This window comes from Pseudophryne corroboree, chromosome 4 (assembly GCF_028390025.1).
Source record: "Pseudophryne corroboree isolate aPseCor3 chromosome 4, aPseCor3.hap2, whole genome shotgun sequence".
In the NCBI taxonomy this organism is placed as follows: domain Eukaryota; kingdom Metazoa; phylum Chordata; class Amphibia; order Anura; family Myobatrachidae; genus Pseudophryne; species Pseudophryne corroboree.
In genome coordinates, this window is record NC_086447.1 from 696,499,013 (window position 1) to 696,524,588 (window position 25,576).

The 25,576-nt window shown below is 41.5% G+C and overlaps 8 non-coding genes across 8 annotated transcripts; all 8 read right to left on the minus strand.

Annotated features, from left to right (window-relative positions):
* Positions 1–1,665: 1,665 nt before the first annotated feature.
* Positions 1,666–1,748, minus strand: TRNAL-UAA (transfer RNA leucine (anticodon UAA)). Its single transcript has one exon. It is a non-coding gene; the product is annotated as a tRNA-Leu (tRNA).
* A 283-nt stretch (positions 1,749–2,031) lies between these two features.
* On the minus strand, positions 2,032–2,114 carry TRNAL-UAA (transfer RNA leucine (anticodon UAA)). Its single transcript has one exon. It is a non-coding gene; the product is annotated as a tRNA-Leu (tRNA).
* An 11,833-nt stretch (positions 2,115–13,947) lies between these two features.
* TRNAL-UAA (transfer RNA leucine (anticodon UAA)) lies at positions 13,948–14,030 on the minus strand. The gene has a single exon. It is a non-coding gene; the product is annotated as a tRNA-Leu (tRNA).
* Positions 14,031–16,141: 2,111 nt separating this feature from the next.
* On the minus strand, positions 16,142–16,224 carry TRNAL-UAA (transfer RNA leucine (anticodon UAA)). The gene has a single exon. It is a non-coding gene; the product is annotated as a tRNA-Leu (tRNA).
* Positions 16,225–17,933: 1,709 nt separating this feature from the next.
* Positions 17,934–18,018, minus strand: TRNAL-UAA (transfer RNA leucine (anticodon UAA)). Its single transcript has one exon. It is a non-coding gene; the product is annotated as a tRNA-Leu (tRNA).
* A 299-nt stretch (positions 18,019–18,317) lies between these two features.
* Positions 18,318–18,400, minus strand: TRNAL-UAA (transfer RNA leucine (anticodon UAA)). Its single transcript has one exon. It is a non-coding gene; the product is annotated as a tRNA-Leu (tRNA).
* Positions 18,401–22,293: 3,893 nt separating this feature from the next.
* Positions 22,294–22,376, minus strand: TRNAL-UAA (transfer RNA leucine (anticodon UAA)). The gene has a single exon. It is a non-coding gene; the product is annotated as a tRNA-Leu (tRNA).
* Positions 22,377–22,673: 297 nt separating this feature from the next.
* Positions 22,674–22,756, minus strand: TRNAL-UAA (transfer RNA leucine (anticodon UAA)). The gene has a single exon. It is a non-coding gene; the product is annotated as a tRNA-Leu (tRNA).
* Positions 22,757–25,576: the final 2,820 nt, after the last annotated feature.

Sequence of the window (25,576 nt, forward strand, 5' to 3'; positions counted from 1 at the left end):
GTGCATGGGCAATTATTCAGCAAACTTTATACTGCTTTGACTGTTACTCATTACATAAGTCTGGTAATTGTTGTTTTTTAAAAGTATGTACTTATATTTCTATTCTTCACAACAAGTAAGGCTCTTATGAATAAAAAGTTTCATAATAATTCCATATTTGTTTAAAGACATTAATTTTCACCACATTTCAAACTGCTCATCTATCAAGACTGTCCTTTCTTTTGAATGATTACAAGCAACATTTGTAGATAGTTGCTATTATTCTTTTTTTGGCCTGTCACATGTCAAGGATTTTGTGGAACAAGTATGATGGGCTACAAATGCAAGCAACATCAACTTTTGTACATGTCCTTAATTAATAATGTTATTCCTTGTACATATTTAGGAATCTGAAATTAACATGCATACCAGAATTGGGGCTCGATCCGATGCAGATATATATCCATTGGATCTTAAGTCAAATGCCTTAACCATGCAGCCATCCTGGTGTGGTGCCCAAGAGCTTTTCATGGCAAATACTAATGCACTATTCATGTTAATTATGATGTGCATGGTTAACTTTGTACTGTTTGGAGTTTAAAATATTACATAACTGGGTATTTTAATGGATATTAGGATATCATTGTTTACTTTCTTTATAAAAAATCAGTTTCTTTGGAGAAAATGGATTGAAAATATTTTTTGATCAGAGTACTGTAGCTTAAGTTATTCACTTTCACCATAGTTTGAAAGTTTTCCCTAATTGACAAATTCTTCCTCATTTGGTTAGCTGAAATTGAAATACAAACCAGAAGTGGGGATCTATCCCATGCAGATGTAAATCCATTGAATCTTAAGTCCAACACCTTAACCACTCGGCCATCCTGATGTGAGGCTTTTGACATTTTCATGGCAAATACTTTTGCAAAGCATGGGACCCAGTTAAAAGGCTTCCGTGCGGGATTTTGGCTATCATAATACTGACACCATAATCGTACCCACCAGCCATAATAACGGCACCAAAATGCCAACAGAGGTGGGATTAACAGCATGAAAATACTGACACCTAGAATTCTGAATGTCCTCTCAGCAGGATGTAATCTTGTCCTGCCATGGGGAGGGGGAGGTTAGGTTTAGGCATTAGAAGGGGGGTTACGGTGTAGGGACAGGTAGGTTAGAGTTAGGTACCAGGGAGGGAGGGTTTGGTTTAGTCACTTAGAAGAGGAGGTTAGTGTTAGACACCAAGCAGGGAGCATTAGCTTTAGGCATTGGGGAATGGAGGGTTAGTGTTAGGCATCCCGGGGAGGGTAAGGGTTAGGCACCCAAAAGGGAGGATTAGGGTTAGGGCAGGGAACATGGAAGGGTTATGGTATTAACTGCAGGGCTGTCAGGATTTTAATGGTCAGGTTGCTGATGTCGGTATTCTGACCATAGGCATCCAGTCCATCAGGATTACATTCTGAACCCCATTGCATATGTATATGTTAATGTGCATGGTCAACTTTTATGCAAACTTTGTACTGTTTGGAGTCTAAATTATTACTTAAGTTTATTTGCACTGTCACATTTCAATGTTTTTGTGGAACATGTATGGTAGTTTACAAATGTAAATAAAATGACTTGTACATTTCCCTATTCGATTATATTGTTCCTTGTACATATTTAGGAATCCGAAATTAAAATACATACCAGAAGTGGGGTTCGAACCCACGCGGATATATATCCATTGGATCTTAAGTCCAACGCCTTAACCACTCGGCCATCCTGGTATGTTGCCCTGAGTGTTTTCATGGCAAATACTATTGCACTATTCATGTTTATTTTCCTGTGCATTGTTAACTTTGATCCGCTTGGAGTTTAAAATATTACATAACTTTTGGTATTTTAATGGATATTATGATATCATTGTTTCTTTTCTTCATAGAAAGCCAGGTTCTTTGAAAAAATGGATTGAAAATATTTTAAGTTAATGATTTTCACAGAATTTTGAGAGTTTTCCCTAATTGCCGAAATCTTCATCGTAAATATTTAGATAGCTGAAATTAAAATGCCTACCAGAAGTGGGGATCGAACCCACGCAGATATGTATCCATTGGATCTTAAATCCAACGCCTTAACCACTCGGCAATCCTGGTGTGATTGTCATGACAAATACTATTGCAAAGCATATGTATCTTTTAATGTGCATGGGCAATTATTCAGCAAACTTTATACTGCTTTGACTGTTACTTACTACATAAGTCTGGTAATTGTTTTTTTTTCAAAGTATGATACTTATATTTCTATTCTTCACAAGTAAGGCTCTTATGAATAAAAAGTTTTATAATAATTCCATATTTGTTTAAAGACATTCATTTTCACCACATTTCGAACTGCTCATCTATCAAGACTGTCCTTTCTTTTGAATGATTACAAGCAACATTTGTAGATAGTTGCTATCATTCTTTTTTGCCCTGTCACATGTCAAGGATTTTGTGGAACAAGTATGGTGGTTTACAAATGCAAGCAACATCAACTTTTGTACATGTCCTTATTTAATAAAGTTATTCCTTGTACATATTTAGGAATCTGAAATTAACATGCATACCAGAATTGGGGTTTGATCCCATGCAGCTATATATCCATTGGATCTTAAGTCAAATGCCTTAACCATGCAGCCATCCTGGTGTGGTGCCCAGAAGCTTTTCATGGAAAATACTTATGCACTATTCATGTTAATTATGATGTGCATGGTTAACTTTGTACTGTTTGGAGTTCAAAATATTACATAACTGGGTATTTTAATTAGTGATGAGCGGGTTCGGTTTCTCGGAAACCGAACCCCCCCGAACTTCAGCCTTTTTACACGGGTCCGAGCCGTGCTCGGATTCTCCCGTGTGGCTCGGGTAAACCGAGCGCGCCGGAACGTCATCATCCCGCTGTCGGATTCTCGCGAGACTCGGATTCTATATAAGCAGCCGCGCGTCGTCGCCATTTTCACACGTGCATTGAGATTGATAGGGAGAGGACGTGGCTGGCGTCCTCTCCGTTATAGTAGAAAAGAGTGACTTAGTTATAATTGTGGGGAGGATTGGGGACGGGGAGCAGCTGTTAGGGAGTACAGTGCAGGGTTTTGATTATAATACCATCAGTGAGTTTAATCTGTTGTTTCTCTGCCTGAAAAAAATGCTCCACCATATCTGTGCTCAGTGTGCTGCACTGCTGCATGATATATCTGTGCTGAGTGCACTGCTGCTCACACTGCCTAATTGTGGGGACTGGGGAGCAGTTATAGCAGGAGTACAGTGCACAGTTTTGCTGACAGTGACCACCATCCAGAATACGTTTGTCTGCCTGAAAAACACTCCTGTGGTGGCTTTTTACCTACCTCTGTGTCGTCAGTCGTCGTCCATAAGTAATATAATACTATACTATCCATCCATCTACATTGTATACCTGTGGTGGCTTTTTTTTTCTTCATACTAGTTTAGCAGTCTGCAGACAGTGTCCACCAGGTCCGTTATTATTATACAGTATATTATATATATATAGCAGTACGGTAGGCCACGGCTGTACCTACCTCTGTGTCGTCAGTCGTCGTCCATAAGTAATATAATACTATACTATCCATCCATCTACATTGTATACCTGTGGTGGATTTTTTTTTCTTCATACTAGTTTAGCAGTCTGCTGACAGTGTCCACCAGGTCCGTTATTATTATACAGTATATTATATATATATATAGCAGTACGGTAGGCCACGGCTGTACCTACCTCTGTGTCGTCAGTCGTCGTCCATAAGTAATATAATACTATACTATCCATCCATCTACATTGTATACCTGTGGTGGCTTTTTATTTTCTTCATACTAGTTTAGCAGTCTGCTGACAGTGTCCACCAGGTCCGTTATTATATTATACAGTATAATATATATATATATAGCAGTACGGTAGGCCACGGCTGTACCTACCTCTGTGTCGTCAGTCACTCGTCGTCCATAAGTAATATAATACTATACTATCCATCCATCTACACTGTATACCTGTGGTGGCTTTGTTTTCCTTCATACTAGTTTAGCAGTCTGCTGACAGTGTCCACCAGGTCCGTTATTATTATACAGTATATTATATATATATATAGCAGTATGGTAGGCCACGGCTGTACCTACCTCTGTGTCGTCAGTCGTCGTCCATAAGTAATATAATACTATACTATCCATCCATCTACATTGTATACCTGTGGTGGCTTTTTTCTTCTTCATACTAGTTTAGCAGTCTGCTGACAGTTTCCACCAGGTCCGTTATTATTATACAGTATATTATATATATATAGCAGTACGGTAGGCCACGGCTGTACCTACCTCTGTGTCGTCAGTCGTCGTCCATAAGTAATATAATACTATAGTATCCATCCATCTACACTGTATACCTGTGGTGGATTTTTTTTTCTTCATACTAGTTTAGCAGTCTGCTGACAGTGTCCACCAGGTCCGTTATTATTATACAGTATATTATATATATATAGCAGTACGGTAGGCCACGGCTGTACCTACCTCTGTGTCGTCAGTCGTCGTCCATATGTAATATAATACTATACTATCCATCCATCTACATTGTATACTTGTGGTGGCTTTTTTTTCTTCATACTAGTTTAGCAGTCTGCTGACAGTGTCCACCAGGTCCGTTATTATATTATACAGTATAATATATATATATATATAGCAGTACGGTAGGCCACGGCTGTACCTACCTCTGTGTCGTCAGTCACTCGTCGTCCATAAGTAATATAATACTATACTATCCATCCATCTACATTGTATACCTGTGGTGGCTTTTTTTTTTCCATACTAGTTTAGCAGTCTGCTGACAGTGTCCACCAGGTCCGTTATTATTATACAGTATATTATATATATATATAGCAGTATGGTAGGCCACGGCTGTACCTACCTCTGTGTCGTCAGTCGTCGTCCATAAGTAATATAATACTATACTATCCATCCATCTACATTGTATACCTGTGGTGGCTTTTTTCTTCTTCATACTAGTTTAGCAGTCTGCTGACAGTGTCCACCAGGTCCGTTATTATTATACAGTATATTATATATATATATATAGCAGTATGGTAGGCCACAGCTGTACCTACCTCTGTGTCGTCAGTCGTCGTCCATAAGTAATATAATACTATACTATCCATCCATCTACATTGTATACCTGTGGTGGCTTTTTTTTTCTTCATACTAGTTTAGCAGTCTGCTTACAGTGTCCACCAGGTCCGTTATTATATTATACAGTATAATATATATATAGCAGTAAGGTAGGCCACGGCTGTACCTACCTCTGTGTTGTCAGTCACTCGTCGTCCATAAGTAATATAATACTATACTATCCATCCATCTACATTGTATACCTGTGGTGGCTTTTTTTTTCTTCATACTAGTTTAGCAGTCTGCTGACAGTGTCCACCAGGTCCGTTATTATTATACAGTATATTATATATATATATAGCAGTACGGTAGGCCACGGCTGTACCTACCTCTGTGTCGTCAGTCGTCGTCCATAAGTAATATAATACTATACTATCCATCCATCTACATTGTATACCTGTGGTGGCTTTTGTTTTCTTCATACTATTTTAGCAGTCTGCTGACAGTGTCCACCAGGTCCGTTATTATATTATACAGTATAATATATATATATATAGCAGTACGGTAGGCCACGGCTGTACCTACCTCTGTGTCGTCAGTCACTCGTCGTCCATAAGTAATATAATACTATACTATCCATCCATCTACATTGTATACCTGTGGTGGCTTTTTTTTCCTTCATACTAGTTTAGCAGTCTGCTGACAGTGTCCACCAGGTCCGTTATTATTATACAGTATATTATATATATATATATATAGCAGTACGGTAGGCCACGGCTGTACCTACCTCTGTGTCGTCAGTCGTCCTCCATAAGTAATATAATACTATACTATCCATCCATCTACATTGTATACCTGTGGTGGCTTTTAGTTGTGCGCATTAAAATATGGAGAACAAAAATGTGGAGGTTAAAAAAATAGGGAAAGATCAAGATCCACTTCCACCTCGTGCTGAAGCTGCTGCCACTAGTCATGGCTGAGACGATGAAATGCCATCAACGTCGTCTGCCAAGGCCGATGCTCAATGTCATAGTACAGAGCATGTAAAATCCAAAACACAAAAGATCAGTAAAAAGATGACCCAAAAATCTAAATTAAAAGCGTCTGAGGAGAAGCGTGAACTTGCCAATATGCCATTTACGTCACGGAGTGGCAAGGAACGGCAGAGGCCCTGGCCTATGTTCATGGCTAGTGGTTCAGCTTCACATGAGGATGGAAGCACTCATCCTCTCGCTAGAAAAAAGAAAAGACTTAAGGTGGCAAAAGCACAGCAAAGAACTGCGCGTTCTTCGAAATCACAAATCCCCAAGAAGAGTCCAATTGTGTCGGTTGCGATGCCTGACCTTCCCAACACTGGACGGGAAGAGCTTGCGCCTTCCACCATTTGCACGACCCCTACAAGTGCTGGAAGGAGCACCCGCAGTCCAGTTCCTGATAGTCAAATTGAAGATGTCAGTGTTGAAGTACACCAGGATGAGGATATGGGTGTTGCTGGCGCTGGGGAGGAAATTGACAAGGAGGATTCTGATGGTGAGGTGGTTTGTTTAAGTCAGGCACCCGGGGAGACACCTGTTGTCCGTGGGATGAATATGGCCATTGACATGCCTGGTCAAAATACAAAAAAAATCAGCTCTTCGGTGTGGAATTATTTCAACACAAATGCGGATAACAGGTGTCAAGCCGTGTGTTGCCTTTGTCAAGCTGTAATAAGTAGGGGTAAGGACGTTAACCACCTCGGAACATCCTCCCTTATACGTCACCTGCAGCGCATTCATCATAAGTCAGTGACAAGTTCAAAAACTTTGGGCGACAGCGGAAGCAGTCCACTGACCAGTAAATCCCTTCCTCTTGTAACCAAGTTCCCGCAAACCACACCACCAACTTCCTCAGTGTCAATTTCCTCCTTACCCAGGAATGCCAATAGTCCTGCAGGCCATGTCACTGGCAAGTCTGACGAGTCCTCTCCTGCCTGGGATTCCTCCGATGCATCCTTGAGTGTAACGCCTACTGCTGCTTGCACTGCTGTTGTTGCTGCTGGGAGTCGATCGTCATCCCAGAGGGGAAGTCGGAAGACCACTTGTACTACTTCCAGTAAGCAATTGACTGTCCAACAGTCCTTTGCGAGGAAGATGAAATATCACAGCAGTCATCCTGCTGCAAAGCGGATAACTGAGGCCTTGGCAGCCTGGGCGGTGAGAAACGTGGTTCCGGTATCCATCGTTACTTCAGAGCCAACTATAGACTTGATTGAGGTACTGTGTCCCCAGTACCAAATACCATCTAGGTTCCATTTCTCTAGGCAGGCGATACCGAAAATGTACACAGACCTCAGAAAAAGAGTCACCAGTGTCCTAAAAAATGTAGTTGTACCCAATGTCCACTTAACCACGGACACGTGGACAAGTGGAGCAGGGCAGACTCAGGACTACATGACTGTGACAGCCCACTGGGTAGATGTATTGCCTCCCGCTGCAAGAACAGCAGCGGCGGCACCAGTAGCAGCATCTCGCAAACGCCAACTCGTTCCTAGGCAGGCTACGCTTTGTATCACCGCTTTCCAGAATACGCACACAGCTGAAAACCTCTTACGGCAACTGAGGAAGATCATCGCAGAATATCTTACCCCAATTGGACTCTCCGGGGGATTTGTGGCATCGGACAACGCCAGCAATATTGTGCGTGCATTACATCTGGGCAAATTCCAGCACGTCCCATGTTTTGCACATGCCTTGAATTTGGTGGTGTAGAATTATTTAAAAAACGACAGGGGCGTGCAAGAGATGCTGTCGGTGGCCAGAAGAATTGCGGGCCACTTTCGGCGTACAGGCACCGCGTACAGAAGACTGGAGCACCACCAAAAACGCCTGAACCTGCCCTACCATCATCTGAAGCAAGAGGTGGTAACGAGGTGGAATTCAACCCTCTATATGCTTCAGAGGATGGAGGAGCAGCAAAAGGCCATTCAAGCCTATACATCTGCCCATGATATAGGCAAAGGAGGTGGAATGCACCTGTCTCAAGCGCAGTGGAGAATGATTTCAACGTTGTGCAAGGTTCTGCAACCTTTTGAACTTGCCACACGTGAAGTCAGTTCAGACACTGCCAGCCTGAGTCAGGTCATTCCCCTCATCAGGCTTTTGCAGAAGAAGCTGGAGACATTGAAGGAGGAGCTAAAACAGAGCGATTCCGCTAGGCATGTGGGACTTGTGGATGGAGCCCTTAATTCGCTTAACCAGTATTCACGGGTGGTCAATCTGTTGAAATCAGAGCACTACATTTTGGCCACCGTGCTCGATCCTAGATTTAAAACCTACGTTGGATCTCTCTTTCCGGCAGACACAAGTCTGCAGGGGTTCAAAGACCTGCTGGTGAGAAAATTGTCAAGTCAAGCGGAACGTGACCCGTCAACAGCTCCTCCTTCACATTCTCCCGCAACTGGGGGTGCGAGGAAAAGGCTACGAATTCCGAGCCCACCCACTGGCGGTGATGCAGGGCAGTCTGGAGCGAGTGCTGACATCTGGTCCGGACTGAAGGACCTGCCAACGATTACTGACATGTCGTCTACTGTCACTGCATATGATTCTCTCACCATTGAAAGAATGGTGGAGGATTATATGAGTGACCGCATCCAAGTAGGCACGTCAGACAGTCCGTACGTGTACTGGAAGGAAAAAGAGGCAATTTGGAGGCCCTTGCACAAACTGGCTTTATTCTACCTAAGTTGCCCTCCCTCCAGTGTGTACTCCGAAAGAGTGTTTAGTGCCGCCGCTCACCTTGTCAGCAATCGGCGTACGAGGTTACTTCCAGAAAATGTGGAGAAGATGATGTTCATTAAAATGAATTATAATCAATTCCTCCGTGGAGACATTCACCAGCAGCAATTGCCTCCAGAAAGTACACGGGGACCTGAGATGGTGGATTCCAGTGGGGACGAATTAATAATCTGTGAGGAGGGGGCTGTACACAGTGAAAGGGGTGATGAATCGGACGATGATGATGAGGTGGACATCTTGCCTCTGTAGAGCCAGTTTGTGCAAGGAGATATTGATTGCTTCTTTTTTGGTGGTGGCCCAAACCAACCAGTCATTTCAGTCACAGTCGTGTGGCAAACCCTGTCGCTGAAATGATGGGTTTGTTAAAGTGTGCATGTCCTGTTTATACAACATAAGGGTGGGTGGGAGGGCCCAAGGACAATTCCATCTTGCACCTCTTTTTTCTTTCATTTTTCTTTGCGTCATGTGCTGTTTGGGGAGTATTTTTTTGAAGGGTCATGTGCTGTTTGGGGAGTATTTTTTTGAAGGGCCATCCTGCGTGACACTGCAGTGCCACTCCTAGATGGGCCAGGTGTTTGTGTCGGCCACTAGGGTCGCTGAGCTTAGTCACACAGCTACCTCATTGCGCCTCTTTTTTTCTTTGCGTCATGTGCTGTTTGGGGAGTATTTTTTTGAAGGGCCATCCTGCGTGACACTGCAGTGCCACTCCTAGATGGGCCAGGTGTTTGTGTCGGCCACTAGGGTCGCTTAGCTTAGTCACACAGCTACCTCATTGCGCCTCTTTTTTTCTTTGCGTCATGTGCTGTTTAGGGAGTATTTTTTTGAAGGGCCATCCTGTCTGACACTGCAGTGCCACTCCTAGATGGGCCAGGTGTTTGTGTCGGCCACTAGGGTTGCTGAGCTTAGTCACACAGCTACCTTATTGCACCTCTTTTTTTCTTTGCGTCATGTGCTGTTTGGGGAGTATTTTTTTGAAGGGCCATCCTGCGTGACACTGCAGTGCCACTCCTAGATGGGCCAGGTGTTTGTGTCGGCCACTAGGGTCGCTTAGCTTAGTCACACAGCTACCTCTTTGCGCCTCTTTTTTTCTTTGCGTCATGTGCTGTTTGGGGAGTATTTTTTTGAAGGGCCATCCTGTCTGACACTGCAGTGCCACTCCTAGATGGGCCAGGTGTTTGTGTCGGCCACTTGTGTCGCTTAGCTTAGCCATCCAGCGACCTCGGTGCAAATTTTAGGACTAAAAATAATATTGTGAGGTGTGAGGTGTTCAGAATAGACTGAAAGAGAATGACGGAGGCCCTCATGTCGGCCCTAGTAGAAGGACCTGGACTCAGAGGATAGGCTGTCGCGCATGCGCCCTAGTGAAGTGTCAGCGGCGAGGGCACCTGTCTGCACTACCCGCGATCCTGCTTTCGAATGTGCGCTCACTGGCAAACAAGTTCGACGAATTGTCCCTCCTTCTGGGCAGCGCAGGGTCAGGCATTACAGGGTCATCCGTCCTCTGCTTTACGGAGACGTGGCTGGACGACCATATTGCGGACAACCCGATGTCTCTGCCGGTCTTCAGTCTCTTCAGGGCCGATCGCTCCAAGGTTCTCTCAGGAAAAACGAAGGGTGGTGGCATCTGCTTCTACATCAACGACGGATGGTGCACCAATGTCACGATCATAGGCAAATCATGCAGCCCTCCCCTGGAGATGCTGAGTATCAACTGCAACCCCTTCTATTCCCCCCGGGAATTTGCCTCAATTGTCCTTGTGGGAGTGTACATCCCCCCTATCGCCTGCGCGAACGAAGCCCTGCACCACCTGGCCATATGTATATCCGACATAGAACAAAAACACCCAGACTCTCTGCTTATAGTACTGGGTGACTTCAACAGAACTAACCTGAGCAAGGAGCTACCTAAGTACAAACAACAAGTCACGTGTCCCACTAGGGAAGGGCGCACCCTTGATCACTGCTACACTACCCTCAAGTCTGCCTTCCGGTCTATCCCGCGTGCTGCACTCGGCCTATCTGACCACTGCCTCGTCCACCTACTCCCTACCTATACACAGAAGCTGAGAGCAGTTAAGCCTGTCGTTAAGACTGTGAAGAAATGGACCAATGAGGCCAAGATGAAGCTCCAGAAAAAAGGTTTTTAGGCGCTGAACAGGGTCGTGCAAGATGAAGCTCCAGGCCTGCTTTGACTGCACGGAATGGGGGGTATTTGAAGCCTCGGCAACCGACCAGAATGACTTGACAGACACTGTCACATCCTACATCAGCTACTGTGAGGACATGTGTGTACCTACCAAGACTTACCGCATTTACAACAACAACAAGCCCTGGTTCAATGCCCAGCTCAGGCAACTTCGTCGAGCCAAAGAGGAGGCCTATAGCAGCGGTGACAGAGCACTATACAACCGTACTAGGAACTCTCTGACTAAAGGAATCAGGCTAGCAAAACATAGCTGACAAACGATCTCTCCACCAATGACCCCGTATCTGTATGGAAAGGAATGCAGTCCATAACCAAAATATAGGAAAACATCAAAGTCCACCGCCATGCACCAAGACCTTGCAGATGAACTGAACCACTTGTATTGCAGGTTCGCAAAAGAAGTCCCCTGCAACCCAAACAATCACCTCTACGATGCCCCGAACACCGACGGCCAACCCCAGGCACTGCAAGTCACCCAAGAAGAGGTGGAGGCATTGTTCAAAAGGACCAAAACCAGGAAAGCTCCGGGTCCTGACGGAGTGTCACCATCTGCCCCAAGAGCATGTGCGGGTCAGCTCGCCCCCATATTCACCAAGATCTTCAATAAATCGCTGGAGCTACAGAAAGTCCCTTCCTGCCTCAAAAGGTCTACTATAGTCCCGGTCCCCAAGAAACCCACTATCACGAACCTGAACGACTACAGGCTGATAGCACTGACGTCTGTGGTCATGAAAACGTTTGAGCGTCTGGTTTTGAATCACCTGAAAACTGTAACTGGCCCCCAACTGGACCCCCTGCAGTTCGCCTATCGCTCGAATCGGTGTGTCGAGGATGCAGTCAACCTGGGCCTGCACTACATTCTACAGCACCTAGACATTCCCGGTACCTATGCGAGGGTCCTGTTTGTCGATTTCAGCTCGGCCTTCAATACAATCGTCCCCAGCATCCTCCACCCCAAATTACTTCGCCTAGGGGTCCCAGAAGCTACCTGTTCCTGGATAATAGACTTCCTGACAGATAGGACACAGGTGGTGAAAGCGGGGGAATTCACCTCTCAAGCGCGGTCCATTAGTACAGGGGCCCCTCAGGGCTGTGTCCTCTCACCCCTGCTCTTCTCCCTGTACACAAATGACTGTACCTCAGAGGCGCAATCAGTAAGGATCATCAAATTCGCCGATGACACCACCGTCATCGGCCTCATCAAGGATGGGGACGAATCGGCCTATAGACGGGAAGTAGACCGGCTAGCCCAGTGGTGCATCCACAACAACCTTGACCTCAACCCCCTCAAAACTGTCGAGATGATAGTGGACTTCAGGAAGAAGTCATCTAGTGCACCTCCGCTAACGATTGCTGACAGTGTGGTATCGCTAGTGGATTCCTTGAAGTTTATAGGGATTACAATCTCCAGGGACCTTAAATGGGGGTCCAACGCTGACGCCACTGTTGGGAAAGCGCAGCAGAGGTTGTTCTTCCTCAGGCAACTAAGGAAGTTCAACATCCCACAGAAGCTTCTGCTCCTCTTCTACTCTGCGATTGTGGAGTCGGTACTGTGCTCCTCGATACTCGTATGGTACAGCTCCGCCAGCGCGAGGGACAGATGCAGGGTCCAAAAGGTGGTCAGAACCGCAGAGAAGATCATCGGGGCCGACCTTCCCTCAGTCCAGGACCTATACTTGTCCAGAGCTAAAAAGCGGGCAATGAAGATAGTAAAAGACCAGCTACACCCCAGCCACAGCATGTTTAACTTGCTTCCTTCAGGCAGGCGTTACAGGGCTGTCCCCGCCAGATCCACCAGAAGCCTCAAAAGTTTCTTTCCCCAAGCTGTCCGCCTGATGAACTCCTGAACATTGACTGACTAGACGTACATGTACCTAACTTGTGTCCCTACGGTATACCTATCTGTGTAACTTTACTTGCCCCCCCCCCCCCCCACACACACACACAGACCTGCTTACCTGTTACCTACTTGGCTGTTGTATAGCAAACCGAAGACAAATTCCTAGTATACGTAAGTATACCTGGCCAATAAAGCTGATTCTGATTCTGATTCTGAAAATGAGTAGAAATTATGGTTATTGAGGTTAATAATACTATGGGATCAAAATGACCCCCAAATTCTATGATTTAAGCTGTTTTTTAGGGTTTTTTTAAAAAAACACCCGAATCCAAAACACACCCGAATCCGACAAAAAACATTCGGTGAGGTTTTGCCAAAACGCCTTCGAACCCAAAACACGGCCGCGGAACCGAACCCAAAACCAAAACACAAAACCCGAAAAATGTCCGGTGCAGATCACTAATTTTAATGGATATTATGATATCATTGTTAACTTACTTTATAGAAAATCAGTTTCTTTGGAGAAAATGTATTGAAAATATTTTTTGATCAAAGTACTGTAGCTTAAGTTATTGACTTTCACCATAGTTTGAAAGTTTTCCCTAATTGACAAATTCTTCCTCATTTGGTTAGCTGAAATTGAAATACAAACCAGAAGTGGGGATCTATCCCATGCAGCTGTAAATCCATTGAATCTTAAGTCCAACACCTTAACCACTCGGCCATCCTGATGTGAGGCTTTTGTCATTTTCAAATACTATTGCACTATTCATGTTTATTTTCCTGTGCATTGTTAACTTTGAACCGCTTGGAGTTTAAAATATTACATAACTTTTGGTATTTTAATGGATATTATGATATCATTGTTTCTTTTCTTCATAGAAAGCCAGGTTCTTTGAAAAAATGTATTGAAAATATTTTTTTAGCAATGTATTTTAAGTTAATGATTTTCACAGAATTTTGAGAGTTTTTCCTAATTGCCGAAATCTTCATCGTAAATATTTAGTTAGCTGAAATTAAAATGTATACCAGAAGTGGGGATCGAACCCACGCAGATATGTATCCATTGGATCTTAAGTCCCACGTCTTAACCACTCGGCCATCCTGGTGTGATTGTCATGTCAAATACTATTGCAAAGCATATGTATCTTTTAATGTGCATGGGCAATTATTCAGCAAACTTTATACTGCTTTGACTGTTACTTATTACATAAGTCTGGTAATTGTTGTTTTTTTAAAAGTATGATACTTATATTTCTATTCTTCACAACAAGTAAGGCTCTTATGAATAAAAAGTTTCATAATAATTCCATATTTGTTTAAAGACATTAATTTTCACCACATTTCAAACTGCTCATCTATCAAGACTGTCCTTTCTTTTGAATGATTACAAGCAACATTTGTAGATAGTTGCTATTATTCTTTTTTTGGCCTGTCACATGTCAAGGATTTTGTGGAACAAGTATGATGGGCTACAAATGCAAGCAACATCAACTTTTGTACATGTCCTTAATTAATAATGTTATTCCTTGTACATATTTAGGAATCTGAAATTAACATGCATACCAGAATTGGGGCTCGATCCGATGCAGATATATATCCATTGGATCTTAAGTCAAATGCCTTAACCATGCAGCCATCCTGGTGTGGTGCCCAAGAGCTTTTCATGGCAAATACTATATATATATATATAGCACTATTCATGTTAATTATGATGTGCATGGTTAACTTTGTACTGTTTGGAGTTTAAAATATTACATAACTGGGTATTTTAATGGATATTAGGATATCATTGTTTACTTTCTTTATAAAAAATCAGTTTCTTTGGAGAAAATGGATTGAAAATATTTTTTGATCAAAGTACTGTAGCTTAAGTTATTCACTTTCACCATAGTTTGAAAGTTTTCCCTAATTGACAAATTCTTCCTCATTTGGTTAGCTGAAATTGAAATACAAACCAGAAGTGGGGATCTATCCCATGCAGATGTAAATCCATTGAATCTTAAGTCCAACACCTTAACCACTCGGCCATCCTGATGTGAGGCTTTTGACATTTTCATGGCAAATACTTTTGCAAAGCATGGGACCCAGTTAAAAGGCTTCCGTGCGGGATTTTGGCTATCATAATACTGACACCATAATCGTACCCACCAGCCATAATAACGGCACCAAAATGCCAACAGAGGTGGGATTAACAGCATGAAAATACTGACACCTAGAATTCTGAATGTCCTCTCAGCAGGATGTAATCTTGTCCTGCCACGGGGAGGAGAGAGGTTAGGTTTAGGCATTAGAAGGGGGGTTACGGTGTAGGGACAGGTAGGTTAGAGTTAGGTACCAGGGAGGGAGGGTTTGGTTTAGTCACTTAGAAGAGGAGGTTAGTGTTAGACACCAAGCAGGGAGCATTAGCTTTAGGCATTGGGGAATGGAGGGTTAGTGTTAGGCATCCCGGGGAGGGTAAGGTTTAGGCACCCAAAAGGGAGGATTAGGGTTAGGGCAGAGAACATGGAAGGGTTATGGTATTAACTGCAGGGCTGTCAGGATTTTAATGGTCAGGTTGCTGATGTCGGTATTCTGACCATAGGCATCCAGTCCATCAGGATTACATTCTGAACCCCATTGCATATGTATATGTTAATGTGCATGGTCAACTTTTATGCAAACTTTGTACTGTTTGGAGTCTAAATTATTACATAAGTTTATTTGCACTGTCACATTTCAATGCTTTTGTGGAACATGTATGGTAGTTTACAAATGTAAACAAAATGACTCTTGTACATTTCCCTATTCAATTATATTGTTCCTTGTACATATTTAGGAATCCGAAATTAAAATACATACCAGTAGCGTGGTTCGAACCAACGAGGATATATATCCATTGGATCCTAAGTCCAACGCCTTAACCACTCGGCCATCCTGGTATGTTACCCTGGGTCTTTTCATGGCAAATACTATTGCACTATTCATGTTTATTTTCCTGTGCATTGTTAACTTTGAACCGCTTGGAGTTTAAAATATTACATAACTTTTGATATTTTAATGGATATTATGATATAATTGTTTCTTTTCTTCATAGAAAGCCAGGTTCTTTGAAAAAATTGATTGAAAATATTTTTTTAGCAATGTAATTTAAGTTAATGATTTTCACAGAATTTTGAGAGTTTTCCCTAATTGCCGAAATCTTCATCGTAAATATTTAGTTAGCTGAAATTAAAATGCATACCAGAAGTGGGGATTGAACCCACGCGGATATGTATCCATTGGATCTTAAGTCCAACGCCTTAACCACTCGGCCATCCTGGTGTTATTGTCATGTCAAATACTATTGCAAAGCATATGTATCTTTTAATGTGCATGGGCAATTATTCAGCAAACTTTATACTGCTTTGACTGTTACTTATTACATAAGTCTGGTAATTGTTGTTTTTTTCAAAGTATGATACTTATATTTCTATTCTTCACAAGTAAGGCTCTTATGAATAAAAAGTTTCATAATAATTCCATATTTGTTTAAAGACATTAATTTTCACCACATTTCGAACTGCTCATCTATCAAGACTGTCCTTTCTTTTGAATGATTACAAGCAACATTTGTAGATAGTTGCTATCATTCTTTTTTGCCCTGTCACATGTCAAGGATTTTGTGGAACAAGTATGGTGGTTTACAAATGCAAGCAACATCAACTTTTGTACATGTCCTTATTTAATAAAGTTATTCCTTGTACATATTTAGGAATCTGAAATTAACATGCATACCAGAATTGGGGTTTGATCCCATGCAGATATATATCCATTGGGTCTTAAGTCAAATGCCTTAACCATGCAGCCATCCTGGTGTGGTGCCCAGGTGCTTTTCATGGCAAATACTAATGCACTATTCATGTTAATTATGATGTGCATGGTTAACTTTGTACTGTTTGGAGTTTAAAATATTACATAACTGGGTATTTTAATGGATATTAGGATATCATTGTTTTCTTTGGAGAAAATGGATTGAAAGTATTTTTTTATCAAAGTACTGTAGCTTAAGTTATAGACTTTCACCATAGTTTGAAAGTTTTCCCTAATTGACAAATTCTTCCTCATTTGGTTAGCTGAAATTGAAATACAAACCAGAAGTGGGGATCTATCCCATGCAGATGTAAATCCATTAAATCTTAAGTCCAACACCTTAACCACTCGGCCATCCTGATGTGAGGCTTTTGACATTTTCATGGCAAATACTTTTGCAAAGCATGGGACCCAGTTAAAAGGCTTCCATGCGGGATCCTGGCTATCATAATACTGACACCATAATCGTACCCACCAGCCATAATAACGGCACCAAAATGCCAACAGAGGTGGGATTAACAGCATGAAAATACTGACACCTAATATTCTGAATGTCCTCTCAGCAGGATGTAATCTTATCCTGCCATGGGGAGGTTAGGTTTAGGCATTAGAAGGGGGGTTACGTTGTAGGGACAGGTAGGTTAGAGTTAGGTACCAGGGAGGGAGGGTTTGGTTTAGTCACTTAGAAGAGGAGGTTAGTGTTAGACACCAAGCAGGGAGCATTAGCTTTAGGCATTGGGGAATGGAGGGTTAGTGTTAGGCATCCCGGGGAGGGTAAGGTTTAGGCACCCAAGGAGAGGGTGTAAGGGTTAGACACCCAAAAGGGAGGATTAGGTTTAGGGCAGGGAACATGGAAGGGTTATGGTATTAACTGCAGGGCTGTCAGGATTTTAATGGTCAGGTTCCTGATGTCAATATTCTGACCATAGGCATCCAGTCCATCAGGATTACATTCTGAACCCCATTGCATATGTATATGTTAATTTGCATGGTCAACTTTTATGCAAACTTTGTACTGTTTGGAGTCTAAATTATTACATAAGTTTATTTGCACTGTCACATTTCAATGCTTTTGTGGAACATGTATGGTAGTTTACAAATGTAAACAAAATGACTTTTGTACATTTCCCTATTCGATTATATTGTTCCTTGTACATATTTAGGAATCCGAAATTAAAATACACAGCAGAAGTGGGGTTCGAACCCACGTGGATATATATCCATCGGATCTTAAGTCCAACGCCTTAACCACTCGGCCATTCTGGTATGTTGCTCTGGGTATTTTCATGGCAAATACTATTGCACTATTCATGTTTATTTTCCTGTGCATTGTTAACTTTGAACCGCTTGGAGTTTAAAATATTACATAACTTTTGGTATTTTAATGGATGTTATGATATCTTTGTTTCTTTTCTTCATAAAAAGCCAGGTTCTTTGAAAAAATGGATTGAAAATATTTTTTTAGCAATGTAATTTAAGTTAATGATTTTCACAGAATTTTGAGAGTTTTCCCTAATTGCCGAAATCTTCATCGTAAATATTTAGTTAGCTGAAATTAAAATGCATACCAGAAGTGGGGATCGAACCCACGCAGATATGTATCCATTGGATCTTAAGTCCAACGCCTTAATCACTCGGCCATCCTGGTGTGATTGTCATGTCAAATACTATTGCAAAGCATATATATCTTTTAATGTGCATAGGCAATTATTCAGCAAACTTTATACTGCTTTGACTGTTACTTATTACATAAGTCTGGTAATTGTTGTTTTTTCAAAGTATGATACTTATATTTCTATTCTTCACAAGTAAGGCTCTTATGAATAAAAAGTTTTATAATAATTCCATATTTGTTTAAAGACATTAATTTTCACCACATTTTGAACTGCTCATCTATCAAGACTGTCCTTTCTTTTGAATAATTACAAGCAACATTTGTAGATAGTTGCTATCATTCTTTTTTTGCCCTGTCACATGTCAAGGATTTTGTGGAACAAGTATGGTGGTTTACAAATGCAAGCAACATCAACTTTTGTACATGTCCTGAATTAATAAAGTTATTCCTTGTACATATTTAGGAATCTGAAATTAACATGCATACCAGAATTGGGGTTTGATCCCATGCAGATATATATCCAATGGATCTTAAGTCAAATGCCTTAACCATGCAGCCATCCTGGTGTGGTGCCCAGGAGCTTTTCATGGCAAATACTAATGCACTATTCATGTTAATTATGATGTGCATGTTTAACTTTGTACTGTTTGGAGTTTAAAATATTACATAACTGGGTATTTTAATGGATATTAGGATATCATTGTTAACTTACTTTATAGAAAATCAGTTTCTTTGGAGAAAATGGATTGAAAATATTTTTTTATCAAAGTACTGTAGCTTAAGTTATTGACTTTCACCATAGTTTGAAAGTTTTCCCTAATTGACAAATTCTTCCTCATTTGGTTAGCTGAAATTGAAATACAACCCAGAAGTGGGGATCTATCCCATGCAGATGTAAATCCATTGAATCTTAAATCCAACACCTTAACCACTCGGCCATCCTGATGTGAGGCTTTTGACATTTTCATGGCAAATACTTTTGCAAAGCATGGGACCCAGTTAAAAGGCTTCCATGCGGGATCCTGGCTATCATAATACTGACACCATAATCATACCCACCAGCCATAATAACGGCACCAAAATGCCAACAGAGGTGGGATTAACAGCATGAAAATACTGACACCTAGAATTCTGAATGTCCTCTCAGCAGGATGTAATCTTGTCCTGCCATGGGGAGGGGGGAGGTTAGGTTTAGGCATTAGAAGGGGGGTTACGGTGTAGGGACATGTATTTTAGAGTTAGGTACCAGGGAGGGAGGGTTTGGTTTAGTCACTTAGAAGAGGAGGTTAGTGTTAGACACAAAGCAGGGAGCATTAGCTTTAGGCATTGGGGAATGGAGGGTTAGTGTTAGGCATCCCGGGGAGGGTAAGGTTTAGGCACCCAAAAGGGAGGATTAGGGTTAGGGCAGGGAACATGGAAGGGTTATGGTATTAACTGCAGGGCTGTCAGGATTTTAATGGTCAGGTTGCTGATGTCGGTATTCTGACCATAGGCATCCAGTCCATCAGGATTACATTCTGAACCCCATTGCATATGTATATGTTAATGTGCATGGTCAACTTTTATGCAAACTTTGTACTGTTTGGAGTCTAAATTATTACATAAGTTTATTTGCACTGTCACATTTCAATGCTTTTGTGGAACATGTATGGTAGTTTACAAATGTAAACAAAATGACTCTTGTACATTTCCCTATTCGATTATATTGTTCCTTGTACATATTTAGGAATCCAAAATTAAAATACATACCAGAAGTAGAGTTCTAACCCATGCAGATATTTATCATTTGGATCTTAAGTCCAACGCCTTAACCACTCGGCCATCCTGGTATGTTGCCCTGGGTATTTTCATGGCAAATACTATTGCACTATTCATGTTTATTTTCCTGTGCATTGTTAACTTTGAACCGCTTGGAGTTTAAAATATTACATAACTTTTGGTATTTTAATGGATATTATGATATCATTGTTACTTTTCTTCATAGAAAGCCAGATTCTTTGAAAAAATGGATTGAAAATATTTTTTTAGCAATGTATTTTAAGTTAATGATTTTCACAGAATTTTGAGAGTTTTTCCTAATTGCCGAATTCTTCATTGTAAATATTTAGTTAGCTGAAATTAAAATGTATACCAGAAGCGGGGATCGAACCCAACGCAGATATGTATCCATTTTATCTTAAGTCCAACCCCTCAACCACTCGGCCATCCTGGTGTGATTGTCATGTCCAATACTATTGCAAAGCATATGTATCTTTTAATGTGCATGGGCAATTATTCAGCAAACTTTATACTGCTTTGACTGTTACTTATTACATAAGTCTGGTAATTTTTTTCAAAGTATGATACTTATATTTCTATTCTTCACAACAAGTAAGGCTCTTATGAATAAAAAGTTTCATAATAATTCCATAATTGTTTAAAGACATTAATTTTCACCACATTTCGAACTGCTCATCTATCAAGACTGTCCTTTCTTTTGAATGATTACAAGCAACATTTGTAGATAGTTGCTATCATTCTTTTTTGCCCTGTCACATGTCAAGGATTTTGTGGAACAAGTATGGTGGTTTACAAATGCAAGCAACATCAACTTTTGTACATGTCCTTAATTAATAAAGTTATTCCTTGTACATATTTAGGAATCTGAAATTAACATGCTTACCAGAATTGGGGTTTGATCCCATGCAGCTATATATCCATTGGATCTTAAGTCAAATGCCTTAATCATGCAGCCATCCTGGTGTGGTGCCCAGGAGCTTTTCATGGCAAATACTAATGCACTATTCATGTTAATTATGATGTGCATGGTTAACTTTGTACTGTTTGGAGTTTAAAATATTACATATGGGTATTTTAATGGATATTAGGATATCATTGTTTTCTTTGGAGAAAATGGATTGAAAATATTTTTTTTATCAAAGTACTGTAGCTTAAGTTATTGACTTTCACCATAGTTTGAAAGTTTTCCCTAATTGACAAATTCTTCCTCATTTGGTTAGCTGAAATTGAAATACAAACCAGAAGTGGGGATCTATCCCATGCAGATGTAAATCCATTGAATCTTAAGTCCAACACCTTAACCACTCGGCCATCCTGATGTGAGGCTTTTGACATTTTCATGGCAAATACTTTTGCAAAGCATGGTACCCAGTTAAAAGGCTTCCGTGCGGGATCCTGGCTATCATAATACTGACACCATAATCGTACCCACCAGCCATAATAACGGCACCAAAATGCCAACAGAGGTGGGATTAACAGCATGAAAATACTGACACCTAGAATTCTGAATGTCCTCTCAGCAGGATGTAATCTTGTCCTGCAACGGGGAGGGGGGAGGTTAGGTTTAGGCATTAGAAGGGGGGTTACGGTGTAGGGACAGGTAGGTTAGAGTTAGGTACCAAGGAGGGAGGGTTTGGTTTAGTCACTTAGAAGAGGAGGTTAGTGTTAGACACCAAGCAGGGAGCATTAGCTTTAGGCATTGGGGAATGGAGGGTTAGTGTTAGGCATCCCGGGGAGGGTAAGGTTTAGGCACCCAAGGAGAGGGTGTAAGGGTCAGACACCCAAAAGGGAGGATTAGGGTTAGGGCAGGGAACATGGAAGGGTTATGGTATTAACTGCAGGGCTGTCAGGATTTTAATGGTCAGGTTGCTGATGTCGGTATTTTGACCATAGGCATCCAGTCCATCAGGATTACATTCTGAACCCCATTGCATATGTATATGTTAATGTGCGTTGTCAACTTTTATGCAAACTTTGTACTGTTTGGAGTCTAAATTATTACATAAGTTTATTTGCACTGTCACATTTCAATGCTTTTGTGGAACATGTATGGTAGTTTACAAATGTAAAAAAAATGACTCTTGTACATTTCCCTATTCGATTATATTGTTCCTTGTACATATTTAGGAATCCGAAATTAAAATACATACCAGAAGTGGGGTTCGAACCCATGTGGATATATATCCATTGGATCTTAAGTCCAACGCCTTAACCACTCGGCCATCCTGGTATGTTGCTCTGGCTATTATCATGGCAAATACTATTGCACTATTCATGTTGATTTTCCTGTGCATTGTTAACTTTGAACCGCTTGGAGTTTAAAATATTACATAACTTTTGGTATTTTAATTGATATTATGATATCATTGTTTCTTTTCTTCATAGAAAGCCAGGTTCTTTGAAAAAATGGATTGAAAATATTTTTTTAGCAATGTATTTTAAGTTCATGATTTTCACAGAATTTTGAGTTTTCCCTAATTGCCGAAATCTTCATCGTAAATATTTAGTTAGCTGAAATTAAAATGCATACCAGAAGTGGGGATTAAACCCACGCAGATATGTATCCATTGGATATTAAGTCCAACGCCTCAACCACTCAGCTATCCTGGTGTGATTGTCATGTCAAATACTATTGCAAAGCATATGTATCTTTTAATGTGCATGGGCAATTATTCAGCAAAATTTATACTGCTTTGACTGTTACTTATTACATAAGTCTGGTAATTGTTGTTTTTTTCAAAGTATGATACTTATATTTCTGTTCTTCACAAGTAAGACTCTTATGAATAAAAAGTTTTATAATAATTCCATATTTGTTTAAAGACATTAATTTTCACCACATTTCGAACTGCTCATCTATCAAGACTGTCCTTTCTTTTGAATGATTACAAGCAACATTTGTAGATACAGATATGTCCTGCTATAACGTTGCTGCGTACCGCATAGCGGGCGCCATGCAACTCGCGCCAGCTCCTTGCGCTATAACTCCCATTATAAGTTGCGTTGTAAATGTGACGTCACGTTATAATTGTAACATGCATTCTACTTTCTGTCCACCAGATGTCGTTTTTCCTAAACTCTATGGCGACTGCCTCAAATAGCCAATGGACCCTTCATAGCGCTACCTGCTGATTGGCTGATGGGTTCGAATACTAGCGGGACCAGAATTATTTTTTTTGTGGATTCTTTCTGTTTATTATTTCCAGCTGAGCTCATTGTAACAAAGCACTAACCCGTTCACTATCAATATTGTCGTTACATTGGGGAAAATATCTGTTATTGTGAAGCCAAAACATTTCGGACATCATTTCCGTTTCATTTGCTTCAAATAGCCCTAAATATGTAATGCACAATGCCACTGGATCACTATGTCATTAATGTGACATCTTGGTGACCATCCATTATGGTTTGTACACAGACACCGGACAAAATCCGTTAATAGTACAACACATCACATCACATCATATATTTACCTGGAGTGCCAACACAGAACGTGGTCAGCAGTGGCATAGTGGTTACAGTGTCCGCTCGCAATCTGTGCGTCCTGTGTTCAAATCCTGTTTACATCAGAGGTTTTTTTTTGGGGGGTGAATTTATTTTTATATGTTTTTTTTTATAGAAATACACTTGTTTGGTCTGTTTATTATTTCCAGCTGGGCTCCATTATGTTTTGTACACAGACACCGGATAAAATCCGTTATGGGTACAACACATTGCAGGCGGTGGGGAAGCAAATTCAGTTTGCACGCATTGTGGGCTACAGATTCAATCCTTGGTTTGCGGACTGCATCCGGCATCAGGCAAAAATGGCAGGGAGACGCTACTTCAGGGGGGAGCTTCTGATCCTGCTTAGGTGGCGGGACCGGCCATTTGCTACGAACTTCTTTTCCGGTTCATTTGCTTCAAATAGCCCTAAATATGTAATGCACAATGCCACTGGATCACTATGTCATTAATGTGACATCTTGGTGACCATCCATTATGGTTTGTACACAGACACCGGACAAAATCCGTTAATAGTACAACACATCACATCACATCATATATTTACCTGGAGTGCCAACACAGAACATGGTCAACAGTGGCATAGTAGTTACAGTGTCCGCTCGCAATCCGTGCGTCCTGTGTTTGAATACTGTTGACACCAGAGTTTTTTTTTTTTTTTTGGTGAATTTATTTTTATATGTTTTTTTTTAAAGAAATACACTTGTTTGGTCTGTTTATTATTTCCAGCTGGGCTCCATTATGTTTTGTACACAGACACCGGATAAAATCCGTTATGGGTACAACACATTGCAGGCGGTGGGGAAGCAAATTCAGTTTGCACGCATTGTGGGCTACAGATTCAATCCTTGGTTTTCGGACTGCATCCGGCATCAGGCAAAAATGGCAGGGAGACGCTACTTCAGGGGGGAGCTTCTGATCCTGCTTAGGTGGCGGGACCGGCCATTTACTACGAACTCGGAGAAGCGGCGGGCTTACAATAAAGCCCGTCGTGAGATCCGTGTAAAATATGGCCAGTCCCGCAGCCTCAGGTCACTCCTGAGGAAGTGGAGTGATCTGGTCACCAGGGAGCCCAGTAAACTGGAATTACTGCGGCTGTCCCTGAGGAGTAAGTACAGTCCAGTACTGCACATTATTACTCATGTACAGTATTTAAGTAATGTACATTTCTCTAATGTCCTAGAGGATGCTGGGGTCCATTTAGTACCATGGGGTATAGACAGGTCTGTAGGAGCAATCGGCACTAAATGACTTTAAACGTGTGGGCTGGCCCCTCCCTCTATGCCCCTCCTCCAGACGTCAGTTTAGAAATTGTGCCTGAAGGAATCTGTTTGGATGGGCGACCATGTTAAGGTCGACAGTCATTAGGTCTACCACTATTGGTCGACAGTGACATGGTCGACATGGACTCATAATTGACACATGAAAATGGTCAACCTTAACATGGTCGACCATTCATAACGGAACCATGCCCGGACGCCACACACCATACCGCAATGCTCGTTATACCCTATGCCACACACCGCAATGCCCCTTATACATTATGCCACACACTGCAATCCCCTGAAACATTATACCACATACTACAATGCCCATGATATACAGTAGGTGTGGATCATAGAATCGACAGTAACTAGGTCAACAATGTTTAGATCGACCATTATTGGTCGACAGTACCTAGGTCGACAGGGTTGGAAGGTCGACATGAGTTTTGTTTTTTTGTTTTTGGTGTTGTTTTGTTCGGAAAGTGACGGGGAACCCCAATTAGTGCACCGTGTCCCCTCGCAGTAGAGGGTTCAGACTCTACTGCGCATGCACAGATCTCCGGAAAATGGCGCGGCGGCCATTTTCACAGAGATTTCTCTACTGCGCATGCGCAGAACTCTGTGAAAATGAGTTTTAACAGCACCTGTGACGTTGCACCCA